The sequence below is a fragment of the Vespa velutina genome, chromosome 8, assembly GCF_912470025.1.
Source record: "Vespa velutina chromosome 8, iVesVel2.1, whole genome shotgun sequence".
Lineage (NCBI taxonomy): Eukaryota > Metazoa > Arthropoda > Insecta > Hymenoptera > Vespidae > Vespa > Vespa velutina.
In genome coordinates this window covers 3,393,368-3,419,356 of record NC_062195.1, presented here as the reverse complement: position 1 = coordinate 3,419,356, position 25,989 = coordinate 3,393,368, and the positions used below count along the sequence as shown (strand labels likewise).

The following is a 25,989-nucleotide window of genomic DNA, read 5'->3' as shown; positions in this document are numbered from 1 at the left end:
CGTTTACGAATTGCAAACGTAAAAGGGTCGTTAATCGAGATGAAAATTCCAAGTGGGCCTCGGTCATGGATACGTTTGCGTTTGTCAGGACGATAAATTCGATATTCATAGATACAACGTTTACGTTCAGTTTTGCGTTACGCAAAATTACTTTGAATTTCATAAAGTAAAAGAGACACGAGAGACCAGAGAGAGAGAGAGAGAGAGAGAGAGAAGGACTTTGGGCAAAAATAAATCTCATCTCTCGCTTTTTCTACCTCGGCAATCTTTTCCCTCACATTATTTATAGAAGCCTATTTCCGAATTAATATCGCGTCGCATCGGCACGGGTGGCCCATTGAAATCCTCTGATATACGGCACTGAGTATAGCAACGTATTATGACGGGATTCTTAAGGGACGACGAGAGGAACGACGATGGAGCGCGTTTTCGAATGCGACCCTGTCCCGGGACGTATTTTCTTTATGCGACGGAAACACCCGCTTTGAATGGCTCCTCTTCTCGCCTCTATATGGTCTAGGATACAACGAGAGAACGCAACCATTTTTTTTTTCTTTCTCTTTCTCTCTTGCTTTCTTCTTACTTCCACCCTTCGTGATTCTAACGAGTCTCGAGACTTTCGAAATAACATGTGAAAGAAAGAGAAAATATAATGAAAAAGAGAGAATGAGAGTGAGAGAGAGAGAGAGAGAGAGAGAGAGAGAAAGAAAAAGAGAGAGAAAAAAGAGAGAAAGAGAGGAGGGTGTAATGGAGATAGAAATGGCGCTATCGTCGTCCTTCTCCGTGTAATTTGTTTGCGGCTAAACCATGAAAGGAGGGTGAAATCGAGCGCGCGTGCTCCCGGGAAAAGCCAGATGCGCGTCTACTTGAAATTTGAGAAAGCGTCCATTAGAAGTTGCTGGCGATGAAACGAGTAAGCGTGACAGGACAAACATTCCAGGTCCCTACATTCCTCCTACTTCCTGTGCTATTAGAAGGAGAACGAACGTACGCTTTTCTTTCGGCGAAAAGACAAATCGTTTAATTGGAAGATTTATCGTGGTTTACTTAGCGGTATAGAACAATATTGGTATTACGATATTTCTGTATATAAACTGATGATGATAGATGAACAAGAGTGATGATGATGCAAGGGAAATTTGATAGCTGGAATCTAATTCTAAACATTGGGAACGTTAATTACATAAACAAAAAAACTTTGGAGATATACGATGGAAGGATCATTTTCGTTAGAGAACGTATGCAATTAGTTATTGCACATAACAGATCAGCTCGCAGTAGAATATTCCGTTACAATTATGCGTCATAATTATACAACAGATAACGCTCGGTACGTATCTACTATATGTATATATTTTAGATACATATATACGAATATCGTGGAAATTCGAGGCAAAGCTCGATAGAGAAATAGAGAGGCCACGTGGGAGATGCAAGCGGAGAAATAGGATTTTCCGCAAGTGGGAACCATGAAGGTAGACACGCTCAGAATTATTAGGAAGGGTGTACGAGAGCGCTCATCTTCGACCACCCTCAGCTCTCGTAGCATGCGAGAGAGGGAGAAAGAGAGAGAGAGAGAGAGAGAGAGAGAGAGAGAGAGAGAGAGAGGAGAGAGAAAGAGAGAAATATACGTGACTGGACAGCAACTCGGATAATACCTACCGCGAAACGTGCCGCCTATTACCTAGATCTCTCGTCTCGATGTAAGAGAATGTGTAGTGAGAGAAACGCGTTGCATACGCATATGCAAGTATCGTACGTGCATTGCCGAAGAGGCGTTAAGTGCCCGGCATATTCTCGATGACCTGCGCGACGTCTCTGCATACGAATTGTCGAGCGAGTAAAATCATGAGCGGTAAACGACTCTAAGATTTCTCGATAATCATACTCGTGACATCGGCTCCCTCGATTATATCTTTATTGCCAAAAGAGATAGAGACAGAGAGGAAGAGAGAGATACAGATATATATATATATATATATATATATATATATATATATATATATATATAAATAGAGAGAGAGAGAGAGAGAGAGAGAGAGAGAGAGAGAGAGAGAGAGAGAGATAGAGAGAGATAGAGAACAACTAAATTATTCTCAGAGAACACGGTGTATCGTCAGACAAAGACAATATCCGTATAGATAGTAGGTCGACTAGATTGAACGTGGCTTCTCTACGAGTTCTGACGGGCAAGCGGACGAGTAGATACCTATAATGGAAGGAAAGGAGAAGCTTGAAGGATCAGTGCAGAACTCATGCTGTAGCCACGGAGTTATAGGAGGGTCCCGATTTCGGAAGACTCTTAATCAATCTTAAATGGACGGACAGAGGAACGGACCGCAGAACCCTGACTCGCAAATTAATTGTCCGCCTTGCTTGGTAGAATGTACCCTTCTCTTCTATAGATATCAGTCTTATGCATGCACGTTGCTATATAGCTTCAATGTCGAGGAATGAAGGAACGTAAGCGTGTAGATGTAAAGAGAGAAAGGGACATGAGAGAGGAAGATAGGAAACGGTAGGAAGAGCGCGACTCAACTTCAAACTCAGTCAGCCAACTCTCTCTCTCTCTCTCTCTCTCTCTCTCTCTCTCTCTCTCTCTCTCTCTCTCTCTCTCTCTTCCTCCTCCTCCTCCTCCTCCAGCAGACTCGTTCCCCTTCCTGAAGCTTCCGCCCTCCAGCAAAAGCGACCTCTGTTTCCCCCACCCGATCTGACGCTCCAGCAAAGCGTCCCTCAATTTAGCGCATCGAACTAATGGATTATTATACGCCTCCACCTACATGAGAATGATCCCATTCTATGGCGAATCTGCCATATCTTCAACGAAGATACCTACTTTTGGATCGATTAACGATATTTCCTCTTTCTCTTCTTCCTCGTTCAGTTATATCTATGTTATCTTCGATGATCGGTCTCGTCGAAGGGAAAATGAAAGATAGAAAGAGAAGAAAAAGAGATAAAATAGAATAACCAAATACAAAGTTATCCAATTTTCTGTCGCACCGAATACAAATTGAATTCCATTAATATCGATAAATATTATGCTATTGATTTTTACGACAAGAAAACATTTCTCGTATCATAGGAACGATCTGATTATCTATCATCTTGTCGATATCCCAATATAGTATTAAATATTTAATCTTTTTCTTTACGAATCGAATTATTTTAATATGATTTGACATTTTTGAAAAGATACATCCCTTTCTTATTCTATTTGCAACGTGTTCTATTATACGATTATGACACCATTACTTTCTCCTGTCAATTAAGAGAACGGATGTTTCCGCAGAAATAACGGGAAGTGATATTTTCCGCGACGAGAAAGAGATAGAGAGAGAGAGAGAGAGAGAGAGAGAGAGAGAGAGGGAGAGAGAGAGGGAGAGAGAGAGAGAGTTACGAGCTTACGTCTTTACCGATATTAAAATGTAAATCGAAGTAGAGTCAAGGGATTTAACCAACATTCCTTCGAGAAGAAATACTTCATCGCGGTCAAAATCATTTCGAACAATCTGCATGACCGAAAAAAAAAAAAAAAAAAAAAAAAAGAGAAAATTCATATATTCGCCAGATAGATATCGAGATGTATATTAATATTGAATGTCAGGAATATCACGCTGTCGTGATGTTTTATTGGAATTATCTATACGTAAACAAGAAAGAATTTATGAGATCTAGACTAAGAAATTGTCCTTTTCTTCCATAACTTGGAAACCTAACGACGCGTGCATCGTCTCGAAAGAAATTCTCTCAAGAAAGTTCAGTAAAACTTGAAGCCATTATAAAGTATGATAATCTTAATGTTTTCCATTTGATAAGAAATCGTAAAAATTAACTTACAACGAGGATAAAGGTTGAACATGAAAAATGACAATAACCGAAAAATGAAAGAAAAGCAAAAGAAAGATTAAATGCGAAAAGGATGACCGTCGAAATCATTACTATAATCATCTTTCCTTCTTTTCTTTTCTTTTCTCTTCTTCTCCTTGGTTACAAATTTATTTTCTTTCCAATGCATCAAGATCGTTCGACTATCTCATTTTTCATTTACCTTTCATCGTTTTTAACGTTCACCATTCTAAAGAAACTTTCTTAATTCGAGCTTTCTACGAGCTCTCATTCGAAATTTAATGATTCCTCATGAATTCGTTTGATAAAGTTGCTTATTGAAAATATCCATTTAATTTAATCTTAAAGTATGCATGTAGATTCACTTTAATGTTCGAGTCTTGACGGATTCTTTGCTTGACTTTTTTTTTTTCTTTCACTCCGTAATAGTAATTCATCGGAAACGTGTTAGAATTTGAAGGAAATAAAGGGAAAGGAAGTAAAATAAAAATAAAAAAAGGAAAAAAAGAGAAGAAAAGAAAAAAAAAAAAAAAAAAGAAAGAAAAAAGAAAATGATCGGGATGTAAAAGGAGGGATCGTAAAGGAGACGTTTGCTTTGAGCGTTGTAAAAAGAAAAAAAAGAGAAGAGATCACAGGTTGCTTCTCTTTCGTTGTCTGTATCCTTAAAGGATATCCTCTCTCTTATCCGTGCTCGAAGGTTTATATAACGGTAAAGGAAGCTCTCCTCGGGACATAGTATGTCTTCCTTTTCTCGATAAAGAGAAGGAGTCATGCATCTCTCAGCTAATAGAGCTAAGAACGAGCGTTACCCGCATGCCGTACCACCTTCGATCAATTTATTATACCTCGCTTAAACTCTCTCTTCCATCTCTTGTTTTCTATCTTTTGCATTTCTCGCCTTCCGTTTCTCTTTATCTCATTTGCCGTGACAAGTACGGCAAATCCATTTTTAATCTTATTCTCAAATCCAACCATCTCCCATCTAAGCCAACCAAAAAAAAAAAAAAAATGTTTTATCTGCCTGTTTAACTCTCTTTCTGTCCTTCTTATTTCTTCCTTCTATGGCAACGATGAGGGAGAATGAGCGGCGATCAACGGTGATAGTTCGAAGTTCGCGTAATAACAGAGAACGAAGGAACGAGCCGCAGGCCCAGAAGCTCTCGATCCGTGAACTTCGATTAGTAGTCTTGCCTGCGGCTCGCAACAGCCGGCCCACAAGATAGCATTCGTTCCGGTTAACGTCTCTAAAGCGTTGCAGCTCGATTCCAGCTCGTTTAAGGTCGGAATCGTGCGGTCTCATCTCACTTTGCCTTCTCTCTCTCTCTCTCTCTCTCTCTCTCTATCTTTATCTTTCTTTCCCCCTCCACCTCCACCCCCCTCCTCTCTCTCTCTCTCTTTCTCAAACTCATGAGAGAGTGTGAACATACCGCAACGTGACAAGCACTACGACGACTACGACGACGCGCAAGAGTCTCGCTAATGGCGTATAAATACGACTACTTTATTGCCTTACTTACAACTCTGGTAAATTTATAACGATACGCTGCACTTGCACTTTGCCAGAATGAAGTAGATGCTTGGAGAAGGAGATTACGTTTAGCTAGTAAATCTTTTACTTTGGCTTTCGTAAAACGAATCGTTAAGAAATTAACACGAACCTTTGTCAAGACCCCAATATCTTTTCTCTCGATGAAGTCGAAAGGTTGATAAGTCGTGGAAAAGGGAAAGATAGATGCTTATTGCATTGAGGAAGCAAAGAACGTAAAATAGTGAGAACATTGAAAATAATTTACCGTGAAAGGAATTTATAAGTGATCAGGAAATCCTTCACGTAGAGATATTGCAACGTAAAATGCATTACGACGATGCGATCTTAATGATCGTAATCGAGATTCCACGTGGAAAAAAAGTCTTATCCGTAAGAAAGAAAAGAGAGCTCTTGGACGTCCACCCAAGCTATTCTCACGGAAAATACGACAAATGATAAAATTCGTTGGCTTGAAAAAAAAATCCGACGTATCCTTTTATAGAACATTTTCGTATTTTTATTTCACTCCGACAATTTTTTATTTTAAAAAGAAACGACAACTATAGCGTAAAATCTCGCCTGGGAAAGGTCACACGAAATCGACGTATCGTATCGAACGCGAGAGCAAGGAAATGACTAAGAATTACGAGTCAAAGTCATTCGGGTTGATCGAGAAGGAAGAAGGAAAAAGGGGAAGAGAAGAAAAAAAGAAAAAAGAATTGAATGCGTAGGATCGTAATGACGAGGAGAAAATACCAGTGGAAAAGACTTCTCTTTCGAAATGCCTCGTTTCGCAGCATCGTGTCGTCGTCTTACTGAACTCGTTCGTGATGTAGAGAAGAAACGAGGGTCTTTATAGAAGTTAGATGAGAGCGAGCGAGAGAGAGAGAGAGAGAGAGAGAGAGAGAGAGAGAGAGAGAGAGAGATAGAGAGATACAATGGGAAATCGTTCCATCCCTTGGGATAACAGATAAAACAGGGCATGATCAAATGTGCGCGAAATAACGAGAGAAGGAAGCGACGAAGAGGAGAAGAATCGTTCAGCGAGCAGTAGAAAGGGGTAAAACAGGGGTTGGTCTAGAAATGGGACAGAGATGCGCTTCGATGGATATTTCAAATTCTTACGTGTCTTGAATAACAAATAATTGAGATGGAAAAAGTATTGACCTATGACTGGACAAAATGATATACTATTCAACGAATGCGATAAATCGAAACATATACAACAAACGAACGTACATATTTTTCTATTCTAACAAAAATTTAATTTCTAATGATTTTGATCTAAATTAAATCAATAATTTCATACGTTAAAAAGTCCATTCAATAAATATTTTATTATTACAAATTGTTTTGTTTTCCTTTCAACATGAAAAATCTTACGATATCAGTTTTCACGATAATTAAACGAATAAAATCAGTAATATTTTTCACATTGAAATACGATTGTCCTAAAAGCAATTATAATGAGTAGGAACGTTTCTAAAAAATTTTCCAATGTAAAAATAACCAAGAAAAATAAACTCGATGGGTGGTAGACAACGGGAAATGATATCTCTTCGCAAGAATTCCATAAATAAAAAAGTTTCATGAAGGAACCGCGACGACTCTATAAGAAAAAGAAAAAGTCTTCCCTGGAAGCACTTTCTCTTCTCGTACCTACTTTTTTACTCGTATAGATTACAAGAGTTTTCCCAAAGATAATGGTAACGTGACAGCACGCGGAGAGATTTCGTTTTTATTATAGTATTTCAATTTCATTTTTACGAATGGTTTTTTGTCTTTTTTTTTTTTTTTTTTTTTTTTCCCCTTTCTTTTTGCTCTCTCGAACACAACGGGATAGATTTCTTTGTTTTATATTCGATTTATGGCGCTTCGGTTGTTAGTACAAACGTATCTTTACATCAGAATTCGATTAAACTTTCAAGAATAATTTATTTTCATTTTGCAGAAAAACGATCGTTGAATAAGATTAAAAGTAAAGAGGTTATTTGAAATTCGAATAATGTCAAGGACTACTCGTTTCCGGATGACGTTTAAGATCCTCCGTATCCTCTCGCAGGTGGATCCTCTTGATAAAGCTCGGCACGATGCACAAAGCTCGTACTCGTTCGTGATCAGCGAGATAAATCTCGGTGGAAATAAAAATTTCGCGTACACACGAAAGTGGAGACATATACATATCTTAGTATGCATGTATAATGTATATGGAAAAGTAGTAGTAAAAAGAATGAAATGCACGGTGGAGTTTGAGTGGCAAACAATTTGATAGAGCGCGTGCGCTGCGCTTTCCGTGGTTATTCGGGCAGTAAATAAACCTGTCCGCTTTAAAACAATAAGAGCGTCTAGCAAGCTGAGTAGATGCTACATTCTTCCTGTCCTCCTCCTTCTTTCTCTCGTTTTCTCGAATAATTTCGTTTGAACGGAAAAGCTCGAGAACGTGAGTATACAAAGGAAGAGAGATAGACAGAGAAAAAGAGAGAGAGAGAGAGAGAAAGAGAGTGAAGAGAGAGGGAAAGAGAGAGATGGAAAAGGGAGCGAAAAAAGTAAGATTAAAGAAGGAAACGGGAAGTATTCGCAATATTTGTCAGGACGATTCTCCGGACAAATTGAAATATAACGCGTATGAGATGAAGTTGTCACGATCTAACTGACGTACATATATGCATACATACGTACATAACATACATGCATGCAAGATATTCTACTAATAAAAGAAAATAAAGAGGAATCTGAAAAATGTATAGAAGTTAAGAAAGTGAGAAAAATTTTATCTTCGATAGATAAAAAAAAAAAAAAGATTCGTTCGATATGAAAAGAGGAGGAACGTTTTCAATTGTAATTCTATGGAAACTCGAGAACTAAATTCGTCGTGATATTTCGTTTAAGAAAGGAAAAAGAAAAAAAGAAAAAAAGAAAAAAAGAAAAAAAAAACAAGGAAAAATAGAAGAGATAACGAATATCTTCTAGATAACATTACGGATAAGTTTAGGACAGGGAAGAGCAATGTCTTGCCATTGTAATTCAGTTAGTTTCGTCGTAGAATTGAGGTAATAAGGTCAGATAAGAAGTATTTTATATACGTAAAATTAGGAGACAAAATTTCTAGAACGAGTACAATACTAATATAAAATACTAGAAAGTGTTATATACGTTTTCTTTACGATCATTCTTTAATTTTAATATCAAACGAAAATCATTCCTTTCTCGAACATTTATATAATCGTCGAGCATTTGAATGATCACCGATTCAAGAAGTAATCTATCTTCTTCCCTATTTTCTCTAACATGTACTATACACATACGTATATTATATGAGGCCGTGATGGAAGGGGACGGGGTCGGGGGGTGTTCTCATCTTCGCGAAGCTTTCCACTTACCACGAGATGCGCGTCATTAATTTTCGGAAGAGAGTCTCATTAATAATAACGAAAAAAAGAGTGGCGTGTATACACCACTAGCTAGCCAACGATAGAAGTTACTCTTTGTCGCGACTTCCGGTCTCTCAAGGCTTTTCACGAAGGCGCCTTCGTTTCGACGATGCTGCCGGCCGGGGGCACAAAACTTCTAGCACCACGTCCCGTTTTCTTCTTCCCTGTTTCTACTCTTTTCTATTCCTCTCTCTCTCTCTCTCTCTCTCTCTCTCTCTCTTCTCTTCCTACTTATTCCTCCCAGTTCTCCCTTCCTCTATCTCACTCCACTTTGACTCCTCGACAAAACTGAAAAGTTTTCCACTCTTCGAGAAATAGATAGATTCTATTGAGATCGTTCCACTCGTTTACGACACGTAAGACACATTGATAAGTACTCGATAAAACGTTAACTTGAAACTATTCTGTTAAAAGGATGAATTATCATTTACATCGAATATCATCTCTCGAGCAGGTTGCTTTTTATCGAGCCAATAGCAAAAAAATATCCACCTACTACTGAGTCCATTTCGTTCATACACGTACAAAATCGCATTGTAAACGTAATCGTTGGTACACGAGAGTGGGCCGTCTAAGGCAACGAACGAAAATTGTTGGCTTAGAACACGAACCACCCCGCCTATAATTATATGCCATTATCTCGAGCACACGAAGCGACGCGCATTTGTATGCGTGATACGCGTCGATACACATCGATGTTCTCTCATATTTGGATGTATTAGATGCACGCTCGATAAACGTGTATCGGTGACTATTTGCACGAAGTCGTCGTACTAGAAAATGCCGGAGGTATTGAAACCTACGATTTAAGTAAGTATCTATTGTCTTCTGATGATCGTGCCTTTACTATCGTCGAATATTCAACGTTCTTAATAAAAAAAAAAAAAAAAAAAAAAAAAAAAAAAGAAAAAAAAAATCGATCGATTTTCTACTATAAGAGAACCATCAGTCCTTATAGATCTTTATTATCGATCTTAAATACAAATAAATCAATCCTAGAGTCATTTCTAATTCCCGAAGATAGACGTAGGAATCTACTTCGACGTGTAGTATTATAGGATTCCATGGAGGTGAATATGGCACCTCTCTGAAATGCGGACACGTCGAGATAGATCCGCTTGAATCCTTCCGTAGGTGGGGTAGAATGGCGAGAATTAATGCCTCTCCTATAACGCATCGATAATCGCAAATAATTTCCTCGGTATGCCGTGATAGAATCTGATAATCCAAAACGATAAGTATCGTCGAACGATTATCGATGGAATACTACGAGATAGTCGAGAGAAATGGAAAGTTTAAATTACAAAATTCGATCAATCGATTTTACGGTCTCCATTTCACGTTATATCCTCTGTTAAGAGATTAACTCAAGAGTCGGTTGAGATGATTAACATCGAAATTTATTTTTCCATCGTGGACAAACTCTGTTTCTGAAGAAGAGAGAGAGAGAGAGAGAGAGAGAGAGAGAGAGAGAGAGAGAGAAAACACATATTTGTTTCCGCAAAGAAAGAGAGAAAAGTGTATATACTGTATCAACTGATACAGCGATTCGGAGAGTGGATAAAATGGAATTGTGATCAGTTGGTAACTAAAATAAATCAGCGTAGCTCTGATCTCCGTTGGAAAATTTCAAAATATGGCAGCTCTGTGGTACATCATAGTAGAGACCAGATAGTAAGGTAGTAGATTGAAGAGAGCGATGCGCCATTCCGCGCATCAGGGTGGGATTGCAGCAGCCCAGAGACATAATAACTCTATTATCACGAACCGCGGAAGCGGTGATTTTAATTTGTCACGCCGACTGGAGCCACGCCGTCCAAAATCAATTACAAACTTTGGGTACCGTAACAACAACTTCGTGCAGCGCGTGCTGGCGCGTACCCAGTGCTCTAATTATTCATCAACCCGCTTGGATGGAATGGTAACGAGCATTCGTGCTGTTTCTTCCGGGTACCTTATACTAGGACCTATTGAGCCAACTTTTCTCGTCGGTAGACGAAAATCTCTTATTCCTACAATCCTCCTCTTGGAAATTTTTGTCCTAATCGTATTTTCGGAAAAAGCTCATTTTCGTCTTACTAATGAATTACCATCTATCTTAAGGAAGATTAAAATTGTCTGAACTATTGGAAATAGTTTCTCATCTTTTTCAGGTGGAATATCGTTTTCCGAGTTGGTAAATACTCGGAGGACGTAGAAAGGAATTCCTGATTACCAGCGATTTCAGTTAAGCGATCTCTCGTGTTGCAAAGGTACTACATCCTTCGACGCTTCGTTTTCCGACCTTTTCGTAGCGCATTTTTGTGAAACCACGTGCACGAATACGATGTAGGATGCGCGGCTCGATGGTACCTAAGCTCGTCAGTGAAAAAGAAAAAGTTCTGTGGACGATACCCGAGGACATGGGAGAGCGAAAAATAAAAGAAAAGAAAGGAGAAAAGAGAAGAATAGATCTGCTAAGCGAGCTCGTTGTCTATTGTCGGTAACGGTTTCGAGTTTGCGGTTAACCGAAAAGCACCGTTTCGTGAGCTTCGTCCTTTTTTGTATCTCTCATTCCCTATCACACTTCGTCTCTTTTTCTCGAGTATCGTCTCCTTTTCTACGGTATCCAGTTAAGAGATCGAAAAACGATCCCGATGAAGAGCATGTTTGAATTAATCGTGATTCAAATGTTAAGTGACAATCAGAAAAAGGGTACATTGATCTTTTAAAATCAACAGCTCATCGAATTATTTCGGAAAAACTCTCCTCTCTAAGCGAACTCAAAACTTTCCTAACGAAGATTTTGCGCTGTTTAAACGCTCTACACCTTGGCGTCAAGTACACTCGGTAGCACTGTGGAGGACAGGGGCCTGAATATTTAACGTCATATTTTAAAGCCAGACTCGTTCGTACTTGTCCTCCTTTTACCTTTCTTCTTCCTCTTACCTCTTCCCCCCCCCCCCCGGACCCCATCCCACATGCTCTTCTCTCTTTCATACGCTTATATTCTTTTTTTTTTTTCCCCCTATCACCAATTTGGGATCAGAAATCCCGAGGAAAACAAATTCTCTTATGTTAAGCACACGATCTCTCGCACTTTGTATATAAATTTTTAATATAAAAGGAAACAAAAAAGAAAAAAAAAAAAAAAAAAAAAAAAAAAAAAAAAGAAAAAAAAATAAGAACGAAAAAGGCCGTTCAATCGTAAATATTTCTTGGATCGTGTGCCATTCAAAATATTTCACGAATTGATAATATATTTCTGAAATGAATGTAAGTAGTTCGAGTTAGGATAAAATTATGTTGAAATAAATCCTTCAAGTATAAAGTCGAGAAATGATGAATGGAATATCATTGTCATAAAAAATTCCAAATAAAATTTTGTCGTTTTTATTATACGTGCATTGCGAAGTCTGTACGGGATTCAACAAAATAAGAAGATCCTTGACAAGGTTGAATATACGCATTTTGATAGAAGCTGGGTGGGAAAGTTGAAAAACACGTGATATTCTCTACGAGTGGATCGACGTGACGCCAGTGACGATCACGAGGTGAATGCAAAACCAGTGGGACACAATGAGTCGAATTTTCTTACGATTTTTCTTACCATATCCGCCGACCGGAATATCAAATTAATAGAAGCTTCGATAACAATCATTCATGAGTACAATATTTTCTATGTTCGATATAAAAATCGATAATTACGGAGCTCACGCCATTATTATAATGCCCTATTCAATAAGATGGAAAATAAGGTAGATACGTATATAAACAGGATGCTTCGAATTTCTCTAACATTATAAATCCTCGTCCCTCCCTCATCCTCACCCCTTTTAAATTTTCTACGAACCTGAACGAGGAAGATCAATCTCGAGCACGGTCTTTAAATTATCGTCGACGATGTCAAAAGACTCTCTCCTCTTTTTCCACTGAATCTCCCTCCTACCTCTTTCTCTTGGTCGTGCTCCAGTCTCCCACTCTCTCCCACAGCCCCCTTTCCCCGCCCCTCGCCCTCAGCCACCGCCCTTGTCGTGTCTCGAGCTTATGGTAGAATCGAGACAATGTCGAAGGCACGATCTCTCTTCCCTTCCGGAATTTTCCTTTCAAAATTATATGCAACGTAAAGCTTCGAATATTAAGGCTGCGTGTGCGAGACGTTTATCTCCGAACGACTGGCTTTATTCTCGTGCTACTTCGTGAATCGCGTGATTACAACGAACGCGTATATATCCTTCTACTATCGACACTTATTATTTCCTTTTACGATTATGGCCATAGCATGCGTCCGCTTGAAGATAAGAATTGCATTTATCGTAAGGATATACTTCGAAGCTGTCGAGTAAATTATTATCGTCATTTTCGCTCTTTTGGAATGACGTCGTAGTAGGTAGCTCGAAAAAGTGCCTCTTGTGTTATAAAATTATTTTTCGTACATATATACACATATATATATATGCAGGTGAACAACGTTTATGTACTATTCGATCGTCGTCCTTCGCTTTCTAAAATCCTCGATTACTATACACAATAATTGTACGAGAATTTATACCTTTTCCCATGTCTCTACCGAATCATAGCAGAGAGAAGAGAATACGTATTGTCTGCGTTCAAAGTGGCACGTAATCGCGACGTAACGGTCCGTGAACACATCCCCTCGTTGCTATGTTCTTCCATGGAATTCTAGCAACGACGGAAAGCATCTTGAGTGGAAAAGCCGACGGGTATGCTTGCATAATTTACGACGCGACTTTAACGACTATTTTCAGTGCTCCTACGGTTTTTACTTCTAACGGTATCGTTCTTCCAACATCCCTCGTTTCTCCGTTCTCGCTTCGAAGACATTTTCTCGACTTGAGGTGGTAGTGGTGGTTAACAGGATGGGAGTAAGGGGGGAGGGAAGGTTGAATATTTCTAAGGAATTTCGTTGAAACGAATCGTTTCTTCGATATCTAAAGAATAGCACAATCCGTGTATTTCAAAATCAAACTAAAATCTTTTCAAAAGCAAGGAAATATTCCATTTGAATTCGTAAGCTTTCGTTGTCTAGAAAAAAAAAAACAAAAAAAAAAAAAAGAAAATATGTTAAGTTATTAAATCCATCGGATTCTTTTATAATGTAGCCGACCGTAAGAGAAACATAGTTTCTAATTAATTTTGTCTAACGACCATAGCAACCCACGTAATTACCACGAAACAAGGATGCTTGTTATGTTTCTCGTAAGCCCCTCTTAACTTAACGCCAGGGCGTTTGTCACCGGGCCTACGACAAAAGAATAGAGAACCGTTCTCTCTCTCTCTCTGTCTCTCTGTCTCTCTGTCTCTCTTTCCTAAAATCTCTCGTCCTCCATCGTACGCGTTACCGCCGAAGAAACTTACGGCCCTTTGAATCTATCTTATCGCTCGACTGCTCGCGATAATGTCGTTCGCACGACTAGCACAAAATTTACCGTTTTACCATGATGAAAACTTAAAATAACACATAACCACGTAATTACCTATGTATCTATGTATATGTTTAGATCATAAATCTTGCAAACGCAAGGAAGAAAAATCGAATCATTTAGTTTGAGAAATTCAATTTGAAATAGATCTGAGAAAAATATACAATTAATATAATAATTTATATTTTTATGTTGAAACGCATTAGCATACAAATTCGTAGATATGTAATTGTCTTATGAACGAATAAAAGCAAACGAGTATTTTTTTCTCTTTTTCTTCCTTTCTTTTTTCTTCTTTTTTTTTTTTTCTTTTTAATCCATAGTTTCAAACGCATCGCACCGTGAAAATAAAAAAAAAAAAAAAAAAGAAAAAAAAAAAAGAAACAAAAAAAAATACATTGTCCTGTTCGTGAACCTATGGATCTTCCTATACACACACACACACACGCACATATATAGATCTATATCCTATGTTCCTAGTACTATATGTTCTATGTGTAGATGCACGTACGTGCGGGGACACATTAATAGAACGGTGTGTTCCTATCAGAAATTTCGATTCGTGATCGTCGTGTAGGCCGCTTCATCAGCCACCGATTGTTCGCCGTCAGAAAAGTTAATTGAACTTTGATTTCAGTCTATAACTAGAACCTCCGTTGGTAGCCAACATCGAGACAGCTCGACCAATCGATTTGCATTATCTTTTTACGTAGCCGCGTCACGACAATTTCTAAATTTACACTTCATGCCGATCGGTGAACGTTGTTTTTACAGGTAGGTATAATCGATAAACTGTCAAAAGAATCCGAGAGTATCATTGATAGGAAAGAAGAAAAGGATTCTTGGAATTTCATTGTTAGAATTCAATTTTCAATTGAAAAATAAATCCTCTTTTTTTTTTTTTCTTTGTCTTTTTTTTCTTTTTTCATTGATCGACATTGAAGATTCCATAATTGTCAGTTATCGAAATAATGAAATAATTCTCATCGAAACGTATATATAAGATATTTACGATGATGTAAGGCAAAAGATAAAATTAAAGAGACTGTAAAGGATAAAGGAATTGTAAAGTAGAAAATGCCATTCTACGATGGCTTCTTGTCGAAGATACAAGAGAAATAAAAGGAAAAGAAATAGAATCGAAAAAGGAAAGAAGAAGGTTTCGAAGGAAAAGAGGACCTTTTAAGATGGTCAAACGCGACGGCACGTCGATATACTCGACCTTCCTTCGATCTTTTTTTTTTTTTTTTTTTTCTTATCTCTTCACCTTCTCCTCAAACCTTTTACCGTCGTATCGTCTTCAGAGGCTTAGGTCTCCATGGGGGACACTTACACGTTCACCTTCGCATGGCGGATTCTATTGTTCCAAAAATTCAACCTCGACTAACTTGCAGCCATCCAATTTCTCTCCTCCGGTGCCAAACTGAAGCAGAAACTTGGAAGGCACGTAAGGCGCGGACAGGAGGCAAGGAAGGTGGTACTTCGAGCCAAGAATAAAAAACGAACGGACCGAGGGTGTTACATTGCTCCGGTCCGCTTGGTAACTCGGAAAGTAGATAAAAAAGGAAGACAAAAAGAAAAAGAGAGAGAAAGAGAAAGAGAGAGAGAGAGAGAGAGAGAGAGAGAGAGAGAACTGGCTCCGTTCGCATAATGAGGCGCGAACGTGTAAATTTCTACGATCGTCGGCCGTGCACAAAGTTGGCAATATTCCACGTGGTTTCCTCTGAGCACCGGTTCTCTTGTTTTTCTTCGATGAACTTAGACGAGAATGAAAGAAGAAAGAAAGAAGAATTCTTTTTCATAGAGAAGTTCAGAATAAAAAGATCTTCTGCTAGTTTCGTTCTACGAGGATCTCTCAAATTTTCTTGTTCTCGCTATGGCAAAGGAATACGTTCGGAGTTGTCGGCAATAGCACATGAAACCGGTAGCGTAATGGGGCTATTTTCTATGGTAACACGAGCTGAAAGGGAGCACTGGCAAATCACAAGTAGGGATAGGCTTCGCTGCCACCACTGTCGTCGGTGCTGCCACTGCTGCAGCCTATATAGTTTGCACGCAAACGCGAACCGTGTTTACCAAACAACCTGTCAAAGCTTTGCCCACCCAATTTTCCACGAGCAGTTAAGCCAACAATGTAGTGCCACCCAACTACAGTGTGTGCGTACGTTTGTGTATCGTGTACGTGTTGCAGAGAGAAAGACAGGGAGAGAGAGAGAGAGAAAGAGAGGGAGATAGATAGAGAGAAAAGGGATACCTACGCGAGGAGAAAGACCGATTCCGACTATCGGCAGCTTTTCAATTTACCTCTCTTCCTCTATTGGAATTCAGAAACACAGAACCGTTACGCACTGCTAAAACTCCGTTTCTCTATCGTTGACCTAGCTCAAAAAAAATGCATCCTTGATTTTATTTGATTCGATTACTATCGCTATTCTTTTTTAACTTTTGTTTTACGTGCAAAATCAAATCAAATAAAAAAGAGCTTTCTACGATACTTTACGACGGTACTTTATGTTTCTATTTCTTTTCCTTTTCCCTTTTGTTTTTTTTTTTCTCTTTTTTTCTTTTTTTCTTTTTTTTCCTTTTCTTCTTTCAGACTTTATTAATACAACAATTTAATCGAATCCAATAACGTCAATATTATTTTACGTCAATTTTACTTTTATGATATTTTACGCTTCTGCCGAAACTCATTCAAACCGTTAACTCCTCAACGAGACAAGTTTCGACGACGATGGCGTAAAAAGTCGGAGACAGCGAGGAGTATAAAACATCTTTTAACGAATGACGATACCTCCCTACGTGAGGTGGATTAAGTCTTCTTACATCGGTCTGCCGATCGCCGACAAAAAGATACGATGTGATGGATGGACTGATCGATGCTCGCACGAGAAGATCGTGCTGCGTATAGGATCGAAACCGAAAAACTTTTCTTTTTCTTACGCACACATTGATATACTCGTATGTATATACATATATATACATATATATATATATATATATATATATATATATATATATATATATATAAGATACGAGAATCGTTAAACTTGTTGCAAATTCTAAGCATCGTATCGGATAAGGGCAAAAAGTGAAAGGATAATCGTTCGATAAATTTGCATCTTTAGCTCATACGTCGATCTTTTTCTCGTTTCAAAACGTAAATTCAAAAACGTACATCCGAAAAGACGAAAGATAAAAAAAAAAAAAAAAAAAAATAAAAAAGAAAAAAAAGAAGAAAAAAAGAAAAAAAAATAATCTTCGGTCGTAATGGGAGCACATTTGGTTGACGGCAGCACTCACGTTCTTTGTTCCTTGTCTCTTTTACGGACTTATGCACAATGAAAGGACCACAAATATTTAGCGTACATTAAAAGGCGTATTTGTGGAAAAGGCAAAAGCCATAGAAGATCCGTCAAATGTGTCCCACCCCTTGAAATTCCGTCTACTCGTTTCGCGTGTAAAGACACAGTCATCCATCTCGCTTACTCCCTTTCCTTTCATTCTCTTCTCTCTCTCTCTCTCTCTCTCTCTCTCTTTCACCCTTTGCCTTTCTCTCTCTTTCTCTTTTTCCACTTTCTACTAAAATTTCGGGTATTGTTCGTTCCTTTTACCGTTGTTCTCCCCTGCCTATCTAGCCCTCTTGCATTTGCTTCCTCCTTCTCTTCTCTCCTCTCTATCGCTTTATCCTCCACCGTTCACCAAAAGCTTTGAATTCTCGCGCGGAAAAAGGGAGAAGGATGAAGAGAGAGAGAGAGATAGAGAGAGAGAGAGAGAGAGAAAGAAGAGAGAGGGGTAAGCTAGAGCGTATCTCGTTCGCGCGCGAAAGCTTTCTTCAAAGAGTGCTCCATTATCCGCACCAGGAAATCCGAGAGAAGTTCGAGCATCCGTCGAGATAATCGAATTCTTACTTCTCGGTTGCCCTTTATCTTCCAAGAGAGCCCCCTCGACCCTCTGAACCTCATCCCTCTGAACCTCATCCCTCTAAACCTCATCCCTCTAAACCCTTCGTAGTATGTACGCATACATATTTATTCACCTTCATAATGCTTCTCTATTTCGATAGGCTTATATCCTATTTCTTAAATAGCCCTATAATATATTTTCAAATATCCTTGTGCAAGCTTTAAACTATTCCATCCATATAATGTAAATCTGAGGAAAAATAAGATGCGTTAGGATTATATCAAGGATAATCATGAACGATGGCTTTCTCATCGATCCTCATTTTCCATCATTAGAATATCTCTCAAGAGAAACAAATAGTCAAAAGAAATAGTCAAATGTAAATCGTTAGAATATAAAGTCTGAATCAATTCTTTTTCGTTGTTTAAATTTACCATATATATAAAAATAATAAGTGGTACGAAAGGTAAGGAACGAAGGAAAGGAGAGAAAAAAAAAGGAAAAAAAAAAAAAAAATAAAATAAATAAAAAAAGAAATGCTCTTTCTTCTTCTAGAAACATTCAAGCTGTATTTTTCCTTTCTCATGTTTTTTCTCAAGAATTCAGAAAGCTCACGCGGCCAAGAGTATAACAACGCTTGATTATTTCTTTCCTATATCGCTGGGAATTCACAAAAGTTTCGAAGTCGCCCGACGACGCGTCGCTTCCCTTCATGCTCTCTCTCTCTCTCTCTCTCTCTCTCTTTCTCTCTCTCTCTCTCTCTCTCTCTCTTTCTTTTCCTTTGAAACGTCTTCAAAGAGAGCGTCTTTTCGAAATAAGGACGGAAAATAAACGAAAAAAGAAGACTGTCAGTAAAAGAAAGAGAGAGAAAGAAAGAGAGAGAGAGAGAGGGAGAGAGAGAAAGCTCGGCTTTTCATTTCTTTCTTGCGCAATCTAGAAACCGTAAAGTTAATGTCCTCGTTTTGAAAGCACCCCTGTGGGGCACGAGAGTGAAACGGTAAGAAGAAGGTCTCGGGAAAGGTCGTTACGTGTCGCGCAATTCTAGATCTTCGAAAGTATACTTCCCAACCCCCTTTTTCTCACACTTCCTCACACCAATATTTTTTTCCTACGAATCACGAAGCGCGCCAGGCGGTAGGATATTTCCGCGCTAATGCGGGATTGATGTCCTGCAGTATTAAAAATGTATCACGCATCGCTGGCCCCGAGCTTTAGAATTACAATTAAGCGAGCAATTTAGTCGTCCTCGTGTTAGTGCAATAGCACGAATTTCGCACCTCGCAAATCGTCCCGTACAAACGAGTAGTCCAACGCTACTACGAAAACTAGATCGTCAAACTACTTACACGTTTTATTACGAAGATAATATCTCATAGTTTCTTTTTCTAAACAAATGAAAATTTTTATTATTCAGAGTGATTGAAAAATATGTCTTTTATCGAGTTAAGGATTACGATGCCTAAGGAAAGATAATAACTTATGAAATTAGATTACAATAGAGAAGATATTTTTACTTATCGTTTGATCGTCGATTTGTTTCCTTGTGTTTCTTACTTTTTTTTCTTTTTTTTTTTTTTTGTTTTTATCCCTTTTTCTCACGGGAAGGAACATTTTGAAGATGTCAAAAAATGATGTCGCGACGAACAGCAGAACGGGCAGAATGTTCGTACTTACCTGAAACGAGAAAAAAATAATGGATCAAATGTCAGTCAATTATTTGTTAATCAAATCTTAGGAAAAAAAAAAAAAAAAAAATTAAGAATAGTCATTTCGCTAAATCGTTATACGATTATTTTCGTTGCACTTGAACGGCAGAATAAAAATTCTACGAAGACATGGGGGAAACGACATCGCAAAACGGATAGTGGAGACTACATTACAACATTGTCGGCTAACAGGGGAATTCGTTAGGATAATTCTCGTCTTTTTTCGAAAAAAATTTCAGTGAACTAAAGGAGTTGAAACGAGAATGCGAGAATCCAAAAAAGGGAGAAAGAGAGAGAAAAGAAAGAGAGAGAGAGAGAGAGAGAGAGAGAGAGAGAGATAAATAGACAGATAGACAGACAAACAGAGAGAGGGAGAGAGACAGAGAGAGTGAAAGAGGATGAGAAGGAGGCGAAAGAGGGAGAATCATTCGAGTGTGCGCTCGAAATAGGTAAAGAGCGAGAGTGAGAGGGAGTTCTAAAGGTAAAATTCGTGTACGCGTAGAAAAGCTCGCAGAGAACGAGGAGCGCTCGTTCTTCACCCGAAATTAAGCGAGTTAGGGTGTACGTCTCGTTTGCACGTGAATTTCCCGACTGCCTTTCCACCTCCTTCTTCGTCTCTTTCTCTTTCATTTTTTTTCTCTCTTCATCTCACCACCTCTCTCTCTCTCTCTCTCTCTCTCTCTCTCTATTTCTCTTTCTCTTTCTATTTCCTCGTCTCACCTCCAGACACCTTCAACGTCCTGGACAAATACGAATTCATTGCCGCATTAGGAACGTTTACTCGAAGTTGAGACGAAGAGCCCAAAAAGAAAGGAAGGGGAGGGAATGAGTGGGAATGATATATTTTTTTTTTTTTTTTTTCATTTTTTTCTTTTACAGAGTCCCTTTAACAAAGAAACGATGGGCGATAGAAAAGGAGGAATCCTATGGATCTCCTTGATTTCGGTTACTCTTTTAATATTATCACCGTCGCAAAATTTTTCTCTCACCTTTTTAGGATTAAATTTTGTTCAAGAGAATGATTCAAAGTCTGTTAACTCTGAATGGTCCTAACCTTTTTGGTTAAAAGTTTTGCTTGATTAACTCAATCGTGTAAACGTAAAGAAATCATTTTTTGATATTATTCATACGCGATACGTATCTAACGTGTATATACATATATGGTAATACATAAACGTATTTATTATTGAGAATCAACGCAAATTCGAAATCAATACGAGCTTATCGTTTGTGCCAGAATAAATAACGAATTTCGAGAAAGGCTCAAATTCTAATACGATAATTCGTATTCATTCAGTGGCTCCTACGGATTCGATCGGACGACGTGTGGGCGGAACAAAAAGTGGAACGGAAAGCCGAAAACAAAACGTTCGTAACAACGCGTTTCTTTCGTCGCGAGCCATGAAAATCAGAGGTTATACATATACATAGATTCTCGCGTTGCTCTCGACAATGGAACGAGAACGAGAGAATCGTGTCTTGTACGTGTGCCCGAGCGAACGTAAAATATAACGTACCACGTTCGGCTAGTATATTATCGATAAAGGTAGAACGAACTAACGATCGATTGATCGATCGATCGATCGATCGATCGAACGAACGAACGAACGAACGAACGAACGAACGATCGATCTATCTATCGATTTGAACGTTCGATCCAACAACCGTACTCTTCTATCGTCACAAACGGACGCTCGAGAGATTACGGTGTATGGCGTTCTAGATTCAAGAAAGCAGAGGCTGTTTTAAATACCAGATCAAACGATCGGGAAAAGTCGTCCGATCGTGGGTCCAGATTTGAAATTCAATCGCCGTCATTTTTCTAGCAGCGTGCGCTACACGAGCTGAGTCAGGAGATAGGGGACGATCGCGAGTCTCGTCGAACCGCTTTTCGCGTAAACGTGGCCACTATATAATATGTAGATATATTGCTCAAATGGACATTTCTTTCTTTCTTTTTTTTTTTTTTTTTTTTTTTTTTTTTTGGAAACTCTCTTTCTATTATATGTTCCCCAAGTAATTCTCCATTTCGATTATCGCTCGTACATACAGTTTATTTTACTTACTTTTTGAGGACAAAATTTCGCTCGGTTTCATTTTGTACGTTACTGCATCGCCGTAATGCGCAAATACGCGCGGGCTTTAACGTCGGAATACACGGAAGTACGATCGCAAAACGTAATTACTCTTGTAGACGCAGATGGCACACCGCGCACCTCCACCATCGAGGACAATTTCGTTCAAAGCGTAAAACGGTGGAAACGGTTTCTGACGTAGAAATACGTACGTGTACGTAGTGACACACATAAACATACACAAAAGCACTTGTATCGTCCGCGACGTTTAATATTGTTTATACGCGGGAAGCACAAAAGTGCTACGCTTCAGGATTGACGGTTAAAAGCGAAATGGATAACCCCTCTTTATCGGAAATTCAATTTTCGTTATTCTTGCATTCACGCCCTTGTTTTCGCTAAATTCAACGCATAAGGATATACAAACGTAGATTCTGATCAACGACTCAACCTACGCTGGAACATTTTCCCATAAATCAGACAATGTATAAACTTAATTTTCATCCAATTTTCGCAAATAGTACACACATGCATCCGATTCGACGAGCAATATCATTTATCGGAATTTATTAAAGTATAAAATGGAATATTTCTCGCGTTCAGGTGCGACCGTTCTCGCGGAAACGAGGTAAAGGAAGAAATAAAGAAAAAAAGAAAAAAAAAAAAAGAAAAGAAAAAAAAAATAAAAAGGAAAAAAAAAAGAAAGAAAAAAAGAACGACGGCGTCTCGCGCTTTGAAAGAATAAGCGAGTGATTGCAGCAATGGTATATCGAAGGCGAATAACAGGTGCATCGGTGCATCGGCTTTCCATGAGAATGATTCCACGAAAAATGGCGGAAGGAGAACTTAGGTAGGTATTGCGGAAAATTGCCTAGCGAGAAATAACGTCGTAGACGTTGCCCCTGTATTACATAGTAAACGAAGCGCACGCTCTGTTATTAAGGGCTTGACAGAGAACTCCGAGCATCGCATCGACTTCCGATCGATACACGAGAAAGTAACTTCGAATTTTTTGATATCATCAAGAAATATCGAGTGAAAATTTCTACGACAAATATAATATTACACGAACCGATCTTATTATAAGAACTTTTGTTCGTACGACAATGGGACGACGTTTAGCGGCACGGAGTCCAATTTCCGTTTTGAGAACATCGAGTCGACCTTATCGTCCCGTCTAAATGCCCAACGCCGTCTCTCCATCCTATTTGGCGAATTTCCTCGGGCGAGACTCGAAAAAGAATAATCTTATCTCGAGAGAGGGTGATCGTATCCTTCTGAACGCATAGTTCGCCCGAGAGTGCCCATTTTAAATAAAATGACTGATGTTTGACTTCTCGACCAATTTAAAGAAGATATCTTTGTATTTTACTTCGATTTAAAAAAGATTTTTAAATCACCGAGAAGAAATTCATGATCGATAAGTCAAAATGCGACAAATTCGTAGTATTAAGACGTATCTATCTACGTATGTAAATGGAATAAAAAAAAAAAAAAAAAAAAAAAAAAAAAAAAAAAAAGAAAAGAAGAAGAAAAAATCTGACCTCTTCATATCTTTCAATATTTCACTGGAAATAGTAAAGATATCAAAACAAACAAACAAAAAAACAAAAAAAAAAGAAAAACGAAAAAAAAAACAAAGAGAACTTACAATATGGGACTTTCTTGAATATGTAAAAATAGATAGATAGACAATAATCAAATTTAAAAAAAACTCGACCGACCAAAAATTCAATTATATAGCAAAGCTTTCTATAATATTGTTGGCTCTTTGCTTGCTTTGCATAGAAAAAAGAAAAAATATATAACTACATATATATATATAGTATTTTTATTGTTCTCCTTTTGGTAGCATAGAAAAAGACTATTCCGCTTCCATGTACACATACAATCCCGAAAGAAAATCGAATAAACTTACCAAAAAGGGATTCTCAGCGTGACGCGAAGCTCGACGTTGCCCGAAACGAATGTTCTCCCTTTGAAGTTAACCGCCGGTACAATTCCGAAACGGTCGCAGCTCGAAATTACGCACAATAACGAATCCCACGCGTAATTATCGTGTAACTTCGTTGGCCTATTGTGCATCCGGCAACGTGAAAGATTAATTCGCTTACCCTGGCCGTGCATTCCATTGTTTTGGATTAGCCACATCGTCTCGTTTCTCCCTTCTCTCTCTCTCTCTCTCCTCCTCCCTCTCCCTCTCTCCCTCTCTCTCTCTCTCTCTCTCTCTCTGTCTGTTTTTCTATCTCTTTCACTCCAAGTCATACCAAGACTAATTTTCGGTAGCTTTTATTCCATACAATCCATATTTATCACGTACAATAAATATATATGTGTGTTAATTTGTAAAACGAATTATTTTTAAGGTTTAATTTGAAATATAAAATTGTTTCGATAATATCGACAATATCATATTATGTTATACTTATTTTCATATTTCTCGATATATTTCTCGATATAATATCGATTATATTATTCTCATCTTCGTATTTCTCTTTTTCTTTTTTTCCTCTATACACATTTAATTTATTTTAAAGTTCTAATTATCGTTCATTTATAGACCTCGATGTTACTCCAATGATTTATGAAAGTCCATGTATATATACACATTTCTCTCTATCTCTCTTTACCCTTGGTCTAACTCCTTTATCATGAATTTATTCATACAGGGTGGTCGTGCTTTGGACGCGGCTGTTGCCGTCGCTATCTCAACCCAAACCTTATTTAGGGGTTGCATCGAACTTCTCGACCAGGGCAAACGTTCCTTCCGTTTCTTTCTATTGTTTTTGATAAATCACGCATACGGCTAATCATTCGAACTAATTTCATTTTCCAATATTAAAAAATATCCGCAGGATTTCTCTTATTCAAACTTGTTTCAAAAATCATTCCGATCACGCATTCTCTTTTTCATAATATATCGAACGAGGAAAACACGTATTTTCAAAGAGAAGGAATATCGGAATTCAAGAAATATTCGAGAGGATGATTTGAAGTCTTATACTAAGAGAGAGAGAGAGAGAGAGACAAAGACACATATTCAAATCGATTTATCTGTATGTTTATTAAAAGGAAAAAAGAAGAAAAAGAAATCTTAGATATTCCCGACAATAGATCTTCACTCGCATCATATATGTCTAATCTCGATGAAAATCTGAAATATTCGCGAGTCTCAAGTGTGCACTTAAACATCTACACGTTTGCGCCGTGACATTTTTAGAGTCGAGAAAGGAGTCGTAAAGAGTAGAATGCGTTGACAGTTGTGCGAAATACTTTCGTATATTGGAATTAAAAAAAAAAAAAAAAAAAAAAAAAAAAAAAAAAAAAAAAAAAATAAGTGTAAAGAAGAGAGAGAGAGAGAGAGAGAGAGGGAGAGGGAGGGAGAGAGGGAATGTTGAAACTACCTCTTTCCATGGTGAATCCTCTAGTACATACAATGTGGATCGTGACAAGAAGCGACAAGAACTACAGCGTCAGTAAAAAAGAAATCTGAGAGCTAATAAAGGGGCCACTCCAGAAGCTCCTCTCGCGTGCTCGTTCGTTCTCAGAGCGAGGACTAAGTAGACGCAAAAAAAAAAAAAAAAAAAACTAATGAAATTTACATAATAGTGGTTGGAGAAGCTCCGAGGTACCATCCGTCACGACCTGTCATCCGGACCGTTCCATTTCGTTTTCATCGTTTACTCGATAACTCACGTCCTTTTCCTCCTCTTCCTCCTCCTCTTCCTCCTCTTCCTCCTACTCTTCCTCCTCCTTCTCCTCCTCCTTCTCCTCTTTTACGCAAGCAGAGCAACTCCATATCCGTTCTGTTATATGCGAACATAGTATAGTACCGATCGAATCTATCGAATATTCCATCGTTTATCTACATGTTTCTCGAATATCACAATCCAGAATTTCAATCTATTCGTCGTTGCTCAATGATCAGCAAAAAAGATAAAGAGAAAGAGTGAGAGCGAGAGAGATAGAGAGAGAGAGAGAGAGTCAAATTGGCCAAACGAAGCACAACTTTATGATATTAGTAAGATTTTTTCACTCTCTAATATACTAAATACTAAATCTTTCTGATAT

The 25,989-nt window shown here is 38.3% G+C and overlaps 2 long non-coding RNA genes across 4 annotated transcripts in view; one reads left to right on the top strand and one right to left on the bottom strand.

Moving 5' to 3' along the window:
* The window catches only part of LOC124950917, a 349,196-nt gene that overhangs the window by 185,247 nt on the left and 137,960 nt on the right, over positions 1 to 25,989 (bottom strand). Inside the window, exon 3 of one of the 3 annotated variants that reach the window (XR_007101476.1) lies at positions 18,942 to 19,811. The exons of the other annotated variants lie outside the window; for them this stretch is intronic. This is a non-coding gene — a long non-coding RNA (uncharacterized LOC124950917). Of the gene's footprint in view, positions 1 to 18,941; positions 19,812 to 25,989 lie in introns of those variants that run through there. 3 annotated transcript variants of the gene reach the window in all.
* LOC124950919 overlaps positions 1 to 25,989 on the top strand; it is a 130,749-nt gene that overhangs the window by 8,241 nt on the left and 96,519 nt on the right. The window lies entirely within an intron of this gene.